Raw genomic sequence first — 12,174 nt, 5'->3', positions numbered from 1 at the left:
CCACTGGAACAATGCCTACCTCTGGAAAAATGTCAGTCACTGCAACAATGCCCATCACTGGAACAATGCCTACCACTGGAACAATGCCTACCTCTGGAACAATGCCCATCACTGCAACAATGCCTATCACTGGAACAATGCCTACCAATGGAACAATGCCTATCACTGGAACAATGCCTATCACTGGAATAATGCCTATCACTGCAACAATGCCTATCACTGGAACAATGCCTATCACTGGAACAATGCCTACCTCTGGAACAATGCCCATCACTGCAACAATGCCTATCACTGCAACAATGCCTATCACTGGAACAATGCCCAACACTGCAACAATGCCTACCACTGGAACAATGCCCATCACTGCAACAATGCCTATCTCTGGAACAATGCCCATCACTGCAACAATGCCTATCTCTGGAACACTGCCTACCACTGGAACAATGCCTATCACTGGAACAATGCCTATCACTGCAACAATGCCTATCACTGGAACAATGTCAGTCACTGGAACAATGTCAGTCACTGGAACAATGTCAGTCACTGGAACAATATCAATCACTGGAACAATGCCTATCACTGGAACAATGCCTATCACTGGAAAAACACCATCACTGGAACAATGTCTATCACTAGAACAACACCTATCACTGGAACAATTCCTATCACTGGAACAATGCCTACCACTGGAACAATGCCTATCACTGCAACAATGCCTACCTCTGGAACAATGCCATCACTGGAACAATGCCTACCATTGCAACAATGCCTACCACTGGAACAATGGCTACCACTGGAACAATGCCTACCTCTGCAACAATGCCTATCACTGGAACAATGCCCATCACTGAAACAATGCCTACCTCTGGAACAATGTCAATCTCTGCAACAATGCCTACCACTGCAACAATGCCTATCACTGGAACAATGCCCATCACTGGAACAATGCCAGTCACTGGAACAATGCCCATCACTGCAACAATGCCCATCACTGCAACAATGCCCATCACTGCAACAAAGCCAGTCACTGGAACAATGCCCACCACTGGAACAATGTCAGTCACTGGAACAATGCTTACCTCTGCAACAATGCCTATCTCTGGAACAATGCCCATCACTGCAACAATGCCTATCTCTGGAACAATGCCCATCAATGCAACAATGCCCATCACTGGAACAATGCCTATCACTGGAACAATGCTTATCACTGGAACAACATCCATCACTGCAACAATGTCTTTCACTGCAACAGTTCCGATCACTGCAACAATGCCAGTCACTGCAACAATGCTTATCACTGCAACAATGCCAGTCACTGCAATAATGCCTACCACTGCAACAATGCCTACCACTGGAACAATGCCCATCACTGGAACAATGCCCATCACTGCAACAATGCCCATCACTGCAACAATGCACATCACTGGAACAATGCCCATCACTGCAACAATGCCTACCACTGGAACAATGCCCATCACTGGAACAATGCCCATCACTGCAACAATGCCCATCACTGCAACAATGCACATCACTGGAACAATGCCCATCACTGCAACAATGCCTAACACTGGAACAGTGCCTATCACTGGAACAATGCCTACCACTGGAACAATGCCTATCACTGCAACAATGCCCATCACTGCAACAATGCACATCACTGGAACAATGCCCATCACTGCAACAATGCCTAACACTGGAACAGTGCCTATCACTGGAACAATGCCTACCACTGGAACAATGCCTATCTCTGGAACAATGCCTACCACTGGAACAATGACCATCACTGGAACAATGACTATCACTGGAATAATGCCTATCACTGCAACAATGGCTAGCGCTGGAACAATGCCTACCACTGGAACAATGACCATCACTGGAACAATGACCATCACTGGAACAATGACCATCATTGCAACAATGGCTAGCACTGAAACAATGACCATCACTGGAACAATGACCATCAGTGGAATAATGTCTATCACTGCAACAAGGCCTACCACTGCAGCAATGCCTACCACTGGAACAATGCCTATCACTGCAACAATGCCTACCACTGGAACAATGCCTACCACTGGAACAGTGCCTATCACTGCACAATGCCTATCACTGCAACAATGCCCATCACTGCAACAATGCCTACCACTGGAACAAGGCCTATCACTGGAACAATGCCCATCTATGCAACAATGCCAGTCACTGGAACAATGCCTACCACTGGAACAATGCCTATCACTGGAACAATGCCTACCACTGGAACAATGCCTATCACTGGAACAATGCCCATCACTGCAACAATGTCTATCACTGGAACAATGCCTACCACTGGAACAATGCCTACCTCTGGAACAATGCCTACCACTGGAACAATGCCTACCTCTGGAAAAATGTCAGTCACTGCAACAATGCCCATCACTGCAACAATGCCTATCACTGGAACAATGCCTACCACTGGAACAATGCCTACCTCTGGAAAAATGTCAGTCACTGCAACAATGCCCATCACTGGAACAATGCCTACCACTGGAACAATGCCTACCTCTGGAACAATGCCCATCACTGCAACAATGCCTATCACTGGAACAATGCCTACCAATGGAACAATGCCTATCACTGGAACAATGCCTATCACTGGAATAATGCCTATCACTGCAACAATGCCTATCACTGGAACAATGCCTATCACTGGAACAATGCCTACCTCTGGAACAATGCCCATCACTGCAACAATGCCTATCACTGCAACAATGCCTATCACTGGAACAATGCCCAACACTGCAACAATGCCTACCACTGGAACAATGCCCATCACTGCAACAATGCCTATCTCTGGAACAATGCCCATCACTGCAACAATGCCTATCTCTGGAACACTGCCTACCACTGGAACAATGCCTATCACTGGAACAATGCCTATCACTGCAACAATGCCTATCACTGGAACAATGTCAGTCACTGGAACAATGTCAGTCACTGGAACAATGTCAGTCACTGGAACAATGTCAATCACTGGAACAATGCCTATCACTGGAACAATGCCTATCACTGGAAAAACACCATCACTGGAACAATGTCTATCACTAGAACAACACCTATCACTGGAACAATTCCTATCACTGGAACAATGCCTACCACTGGAACAATGCCTATCACTGCAACAATGCCTACCTCTGGAACAATGCCATCACTGGAACAATGCCTACCATTGCAACAATGCCTACCACTGGAACAATGGCTACCACTGGAACAATGCCTACCTCTGCAACAATGCCTATCACTGGAACAATGCCCATCACTGAAACAATGCCTACCACTGGAACAATGCCTACCACTGGAACAATTCCTATCACTGGAACAATGCCCATCACTGGAACAATGTCTATCTCTGCAACAATGCCCACCACTGGAACAATGCCCATCACTGGAACAATGCAGATCACTGGAACAATGCCCATCACTGCAACAATGCCTACCACTGGAACAGTGCCTACCACTGGAACAATTCCTATCACTGGAACAATGCCTACCTCTGCAACAATGCCTATCACTGGAACAATGCCCATCACTGAAACAATGCCTACCACTGGAACAATGCCTACCACTGGAACAATTCCTATCACTGGAACAATGCCTACCTCTGGAAAAATGTCTATCTCTGCAACAATGCCTACCACTGGAACAATGCCCATCACTGGAACAATGCCTATCACTGGAACAATGCCCATCACTGCAACAATGCCTACCACTGGAACAATGCCTACCACTGGAGCAATTCCTATCACTGGAACAATGCCTACCTCTGGAACAATGTCAATCTCTGCAACAATGCCTACCACTGCAACAATGCCTATCACTGGAACAATGCCCATCACTGGAACAATGCCAGTCACTGGAACAATGCCCATCACTGCAACAATGCCCATCACTGCAACAATGCCCATCACTGCAACAAAGCCAGTCACTGGAACAATGCCCACCACTGGAACAATGTCAGTCACTGGAACAATGCTTACCTCTGCAACAATGCCTATCTCTGGAACAATGCCCATCACTGCAACAATGCCTATCTCTGGAACAATGCCCATCAATGCAACAATGCCCATCACTGGAACAATGCCTATCACTGGAACAATGCTTATCACTGGAACAACATCCATCACTGCAACAATGTCTTTCACTGCAACAGTTCCGATCACTGCAACAATGCCAGTCACTGCAACAATGCTTATCACTGCAACAATGCCAGTCACTGCAATAATGCCTACCACTGCAACAATGCCTACCACTGGAACAATGCCCATCACTGGAACAATGCCCATCACTGCAACAATGCCTACCACTGGAACAATGCCTATCACTGCAACAATGCCCATCACTGCAACAATGCCCATCACTGGAACAATGCCCATCACTGCAACAATGCCTACCACTGGAACAATGCCTAACACTGCAACAATGCCCATCACTGCAACAATGCACATCACTGGAACAATGCCCATCACTGCAACAATGCCTAACACTGGAACAGTGCCTATCACTGGAACAATGCCTACCACTGGAACAATGCCTATCTCTGGAACAATGCCTACCACTGGAAAAATGACCATCACTGGAACAATGACTATCACTGGAATAATGCCTATCACTGCAACAATGGCTAGCACTGGAACAATGCCTACCACTGGAACAATGACCATCACTGGAACAATGACCATCACTGGAACAATGACCATCATTGCAACAATGGCTAGCACTGAAACAATGACCATCACTGGAACAATGACCATCAGTGGAATAATGTCTATCACTGCAACAAGGCCTACCACTGCAGCAATGCCTACCACTGGAACAATGCCTATCACTGCAACAATGCCTACCACTGGAACAATGCCTACCACTGGAACAGTGCCTATCACTGCACAATGCCTATCACTGCAACAATGCCCATCACTGCAACAATGCCTACCACTGGAACAAGGCCTATCACTGGAACAATGCCCATCTATGCAACAATGCCAGTCACTGGAACAATGCCTACCACTGGAACAATGCCTATCACTGGAACAATGCCTACCACTGGAACAATGCCTATCACTGGAACAATGCCCATCACTGCAACAATGTCTATCACTGGAACAATGCCTACCACTGGAACAATGCCTACCTCTGGAACACTGCCTACCACTGGAACAATGCCTATCACTGGAACAATGCCTATCACTGCAACAATGCCTATCACTGGAACAATGTCAGTCACTGGAACAATGTCAGTCACTGGAACAATGTCAATCACTGGAACAATGCCTATCACTGGAACAATGCCTATCACTGGAAAAACACCATCACTGGAACAATGTCTATCACTAGAACAACAACTATCACTGGAACAATTCCTATCACTGGAACAATGCCTACCTCTGCAACAATGCCTATCACTGGAACAATGCCTACCATTGCAACAATGCCTACCACTGGAACAATGCCTACCACTGGAACAATGCCTACCTCTGCAACAATGCCTATCACTGGAACAATGCCCATCACTGAAACAATGCCTACCACTGGAACAATGCCTACCACTGGAACAATTCCTATCACTGGAACAATGCCCATCACTGGAACAATGTCTATCTCTGCAACAATGCCCACCACTGGAACAATGCCCATCACTGGAACAATGCAGATCACTGGAACAATGCCCATCACTGCAACAATGCCTACCACTGGAACAGTGCCTACCACTGGAACAATTCCTATCACTGGAACAATGCCTACCTCTGCAACAATGCCTATCACTGGAACAATGCCCATCACTGAAACAATGCCTACCACTGGAACAATGCCTACCACTGGAACAATTCCTATCACTGGAACAATGCCTACCTCTGGAAAAATGTCTATCTCTGCAACAATGCCTACCACTGGAACAATGCCCATCACTGGAACAATGCCTATCACTGGAACAATGCCCATCACTGCAACAATGCCTACCACTGGAACAATGCCTACCACTGGAGCAATTCCTATCACTGGAACAATGCCTACCTCTGGAACAATGTCAATCTCTGCAACAATGCCTACCACTGCAACAATGCCTATCACTGGAACAATGCCCATCACTGGAACAATGCCAGTCACTGGAACAATGCCCATCACTGCAACAATGCCCATCACTGCAACAATGCCCATCACTGCAACAAAGCCAGTCACTGGAACAATGCCCACCACTGGAACAATGTCAGTCACTGGAACAATGCTTACCTCTGCAACAATGCCTATCTCTGGAACAATGCCCATCACTGCAACAATGCCTATCTCTGGAACAATGCCCATCAATGCAACAATGCCCATCACAGGAACAATGCCTATCACTGGAACAATGCTTATCACTGGAACAACATCCATCACTGCAACAATGTCTTTCACTGCAACAGTTCCGATCACTGGAACAATGCCTATCACTGGAACAATGCATATCACTGGAACAATGCCTATCACTGGAACAATGCATATCACTGCAACAATACCTATCACTGGAACAATGCCTATCGCTGGAAGAATTCCTGCCACGGCAACAATTCCTATCAATGGAACAATTCCTATCACTGGAACAATTCCTATCACTGGAACAATTCCTATCACTGCAACAATGCCTATCACTGGAACAATTCCTATCACTGGAACAATACCTATCACTGGAAAACCACCATCACTGGAACAATTCCTATCACTGGAACAATGCCTATCACTGGAACAATGCCAACCACTGGAACAATGCCCACCTCTGGAACAATGCCCATCACTGCAACAATGCCTACCACTGGAACAATTCCTACCACTGCAACAATGCCTACCACTGGAACAATGCCTACCACTGCAACAATTCCTATCACTGGAACAATGCCTATCTCTGGAACAATGCCTATCACTGGAACAATGCCCATCACTGCAACAATGCCTACCTCTGGAACAATTCCTATCTCTGGAACAATGTCAGTCACTGGAACAATGCCTACCACTGGAACAATGCCTACCACTGGAACAATTCCTATCACTGGAACAATGCCTACCTCTGGAACAATGCCTACCATTGCAACAATGCCTACCACTGGAACAATGCCTACCACTGGAACAATGCCTACCACTGGAACAATGCCTACCTCTGCAACAATGCCTATCACTGGAACAATGCCCATCACTGAAACAATGCCTACCACTGGAACAATGCCTACCACTGGAACAATTCCTATCACTGGAACAATGCCTATCTCTGGAACAATGCCATCACTGTAACAATGCCCATCACTGAAACAATGCCTACCACTGGAACAATGCCTACCACTGGAACAATTCCTATCACTGGAACAATGCCCATCACTGGAACAATGTCTATCTCTGCAACAATGCCTACCACTGGAACAATGCCCATCACTGGAACAATGCCTATCACTGGAACAATGCCCATCACTGCAACAATGCCTACCACTGGAACAATGCCTACCACTGGAACAATTCCTATCACTGGAACAATGCCTACCTCTGCAACAATGCCTATCACTGGAACAATGCCCATCACTGAAACAATGCCTACCACTGGAACAATGCCTACCACTGCAACAATTCCTATCACTGGAACAATGCCTACCTCTGGAACAATGTCTATCTCTGCAACAATGCCTACCACTGGAACAATGCCCATCACTGGAACAATGCCTATCACTGGAACAATGCCCATCACTGCAACAATGCCTACCACTGGAACAATGCCTACCACTGGAGCAATTCCTATCACTGGAACAATGCCTACCTCTGGAACAATGTCTATCTCTGCAACAATGCCTACCACTGCAACAATGCCTATCACTGGAACAATGCCTATCACTGGAACAATGCCAGTCACTGGAACAATGCCCATCACTGCAACAATGCCCATCACTGCAACAATGCCCATCACTGCAACAAAGCCAGTCACTGGAACAATGCCCACCACTGGAACAATGTTAGTCACTGGAACAATGCTTACCTCTGCAACAATGCCTATCTCTGGAACAATGCCCATCACTGCAACAATGCCTATCTCTGGAACAATGCCCATCAATGCAACAATGCCCATCACTGGAACAATGCCTATCACTGGAACAATGCTTATCACTGGAACAACATCCATCACTGCAAAAATGTCTTTCACTGCAACAGTTCCGATCACTGGAACAATGCCTATCACTGGAACAATGCATATCACTGGAACAATGCCTATCACTGGAACAATGCATATCACTGCAACACTACCTATCACTGGAACAATGCCTATCGCTGGAAAAATTCCTGCCACAGCAACAATTCCTATCAATGGAACAATTCCTATCACTGGAACAATTCCTATCACTGGAACAATTCCTATCACTGCAACAATGCCTATCACTGGAACAATACCTATCACTGGAAAAACACCATCACTGGAACAATGTCTATCACTAGAACAACACCTATCACTGGAACAATTCCTATCACTGGAACAATTCCTATCACTGCAACAATACCTATCACTGGAAAAACATCATCACTGGAACAATGTCTATCTCTGGAACAATTCATATCACTGGAACAATACCTATCACTGGAAAAACACCATCACTGGAACAATGTTTATCACTGGAACAACACCTATCACTGGAACAATTCCTATCACTGGAACAATTCCTATCACTGCAACAATGCCTATCACTGGAACAATTCCTATCACTGGAACAATACCTATCACTGGAAAAACACCATCACTGGAACAATGTCTATCACTAGAACAACACCTATCACTGGAACAATTCCTATCACTGCAACAATGCCTACCTCTGGAACAATGCCTACCTCTGCAACAATGCCTATCACTGGAACAATGCCCATCACTGAAACAATGCCTACCACTGGAACAATGCCTACCACTGGAACAATTCCTATCACTGGAACAATGCCCACCACTGGAACAATGCCCATCACTGGAACAATGCCTATCACTGGAACAATGCCCATAACTGCAACAATGCCTACCACTGGAACAGTGCCTACCACTGGAACAATTCCTATCACTGGAACAATGCCTACCTCTGCAACAATGCCTATCACTGGAACAATGCCCATCACTGAAACAATGCCTACCACTGGAACAATGCCTACCACTGGAACAATTCCTATCACTGGAACAATGCCTACCTCTGGAAAAATGTCTATCTCTGCAACAATGCCTACCACTGGAACAATGCCTATCACTGGAACAATGCCCATCACTGAAACAATGCCTATCTCTGCAACAATGCCTACCACTGGAACAATGCCTATCACTGGAACAATGCCCATCACTGAAACAATGCCTACCTCTGCAACAATGCCTATCACTGGAACAATGCCGATCACTGAAACAATGCCTACCACTGGAACAATGCCTACCACTGGAACAATTCCTATCACTGGAACAATGCCTACCTCTGCAACAATGCCTATCACTGGAACAATGCCGATCACTGAAACAATGCCTACCACTGGAACAATGCCTACCACTGGAACAATTCCTATCACTGGAACAATGCCGATCACTGAAACAATGCCTACCACTGGAACAATGCCTACCACTGGAACAATTCCTATCACTGGAACAATGCCTACCTCTGGAACAATGCCATCACTGGAACAATGCCCATCACTGAAACAATGCCTACCACTGGAACAATGCCTACCACTGGAACAATTCCTATCACTGGAACAATGCCCATCACTGGAACAATGTCTATCTCTGCAACAATGCCTACCACTGGAACAATTCCTACCACTGGAACAATGCCCATCACTGAAACAATGCCTATCACTGGAACAATGCCCATCACTGAAACAATGCCTACCACTGGAACAATGCCTACCTCTGGAACAATGTCTATCTCTGCAACAATGCCTACCACTGGAACAATGCCCATCACTGGAACAATGCCTATCACTGGAACAATGCCCATCACTGCAACAATGCCTACCACTGGAACAATGCCTACCACTGGAGCAATTCCTATCACTAGAACAATGCCTACCTCTGGAACAATGTCTATCTCTGCAACAATGCCTACCACTGCAACAATGCCTATCACTGGAACAATGCCTATCACTGGAACAATGCCAGTCACTGGAACAATGCCCATCACTGCAACAATGCCCATCACTGCAACAATGCCTACTACTGGAACAAAGCCAGTCACTGGAACAATGCCCACCGCTGGAACAATGTCAGTCACTGGAACAATGCTTACATCTGCAACAATGCCTATCTCTGGAACAATGCCCATCACTGCAACAATGCCTATCTCTGGAACAATGCCCATCAATGCAACAATGCCCATCACTGGAACAATGCCTATCACTGGAACAATGCTTATCACTGGAACAACATCCATCACTGCAACAATGTCTTTCACTGCAACAGTTCCGATCACTGGAACAATGCCTATCACTGGAACAATTCCTATCACTGCAACAATGCCTATCACTGGAACAATGCCTATCGCTGGAACAATACCTATCACTGGAACAATGCCTATCGCTGGAAAAATTCCTGCCACGGCAACAATTCCTATCAATGGAACAATTCCTATCACTGGAACAATTCCTATCACTGGAACAATTCCTATCACTGCAACAATGCCTATCACTGGAACAATTCCTATCACTGGAACAATACCTATCACTGGAAAAACACCATCACTGGAACAATGTCTATCACTAGAACAACACCTATCACTGGAACAATTCCTATCACTGGAACAATTCCTATCACTGCAACAATACCTATCACTGGAAAAACACCATCACTGGAACAATGTCTATCTCTGGAACAATTCATATCACTGGAACAATACCTATCACTGGAAAAACACCATCACTGGAACAATGTTTATCACTGGAACAACACCTATCACTGGAACAATTCCTATCACTGGAACAATACCTACCACTGGAAAAACACCATCACTGGAACAATGTCTATCACTGGAACACTACCTACCACTGGAACAATTCCTATCACTGGAACAATTCCTATCACTGCAACAATGCCTATCACTGGAACAATTCCTATCACTGGAACAATACCTATCACTGGAAAAACACCATCACTGGAACAATGTCTATCACTAGAACAACACCTATCACTGGAACAATTCCTATCACTGGAACAATTCCTATCACTGGAACAATTCCTATCACTGCAACAATGCCTATCACTGGAACAATTCCTATCACTGGAACAATACCTATCACTGGAAAAACACCATCACTGGAACAATGTCTATCACTAGAACAACACCTATCACTGGAACAATTCCTATCACTGGAACAATGCATATCACTGCAACAATACCTATCACTGGAACAATGCCTATCGCTGGAAAAATTCCTGCCACGGCAACAATTCCTATCAATGGAACAATTCCTATCACTGGAACAATTCCTATCACTGGAACAATTCCTATTACTGCAACAATGCCTATCACTGGAACAATTCCTATCACTGGAACAATACCTATCACTGGAAAAACACCATCACTGGAACAATGTCTATCACTAGAACAACACCTATCACTGGAACAATTCCTATCACTGGAACAATTCCTATCACTGCAACAATACCTATCACTGGAAAAACACCATCACTGGAACAATGTCTATCTCTGGAACAATTCATATCACTGGAACAATACCTATCACTGGAAAAACACCATCACTGGAACAATGTTTATCACTGGAACAACACCTATCACTGGAACAATTCCTATCACTGGAACAATACCTACCACTGGAAAAACACCATCACTGGAACAATGTCTATCACTGGAACACTACCTACCACTGGAACAATTCCTATCACTGGAACAATTCCTATCACTGCAACAATGCCTATCACTGGAACAATTCCTATCACTGGAACAATACCTATCACTGGAAAAACACCATCACTGGAACAATGTCTATCACTAGAACAACACCTATCACTGGAACAATTCCTATCACTGGAACAATTCCTATCACTGGAACAATTCCTATCACTGCAACAATGCCTATCACTGGAACAATTCCTATCACTGGAACAATACCTATCACTGGAAAAACACCATCACTGGAACAATGTCTATCACTAGAACAACA

At 45.2% G+C, this 12,174-nt stretch overlaps 1 protein-coding gene across 1 annotated transcript in view; it reads right to left on the bottom strand.

Moving 5' to 3' along the window:
* LOC122547709 (uncharacterized) overlaps nt 1-12,174 on the bottom strand; it is a 609,753-nt gene that overhangs the window by 523,766 nt on the left and 73,813 nt on the right. The gene's annotated exons all lie outside the window — the stretch shown is intronic.

This window comes from Chiloscyllium plagiosum, unplaced genomic scaffold, assembly GCF_037043375.1.
Source record: "Chiloscyllium plagiosum isolate Xiang-an unplaced genomic scaffold, Cpla_swu_hap1 HiC_scaffold_8, whole genome shotgun sequence".
Taxonomy (NCBI): domain Eukaryota; kingdom Metazoa; phylum Chordata; class Chondrichthyes; order Orectolobiformes; family Hemiscylliidae; genus Chiloscyllium; species Chiloscyllium plagiosum.
Note: the sequence above shows the minus strand (reverse complement) of the source record. Positions and strands in the feature narration are given on the sequence as shown.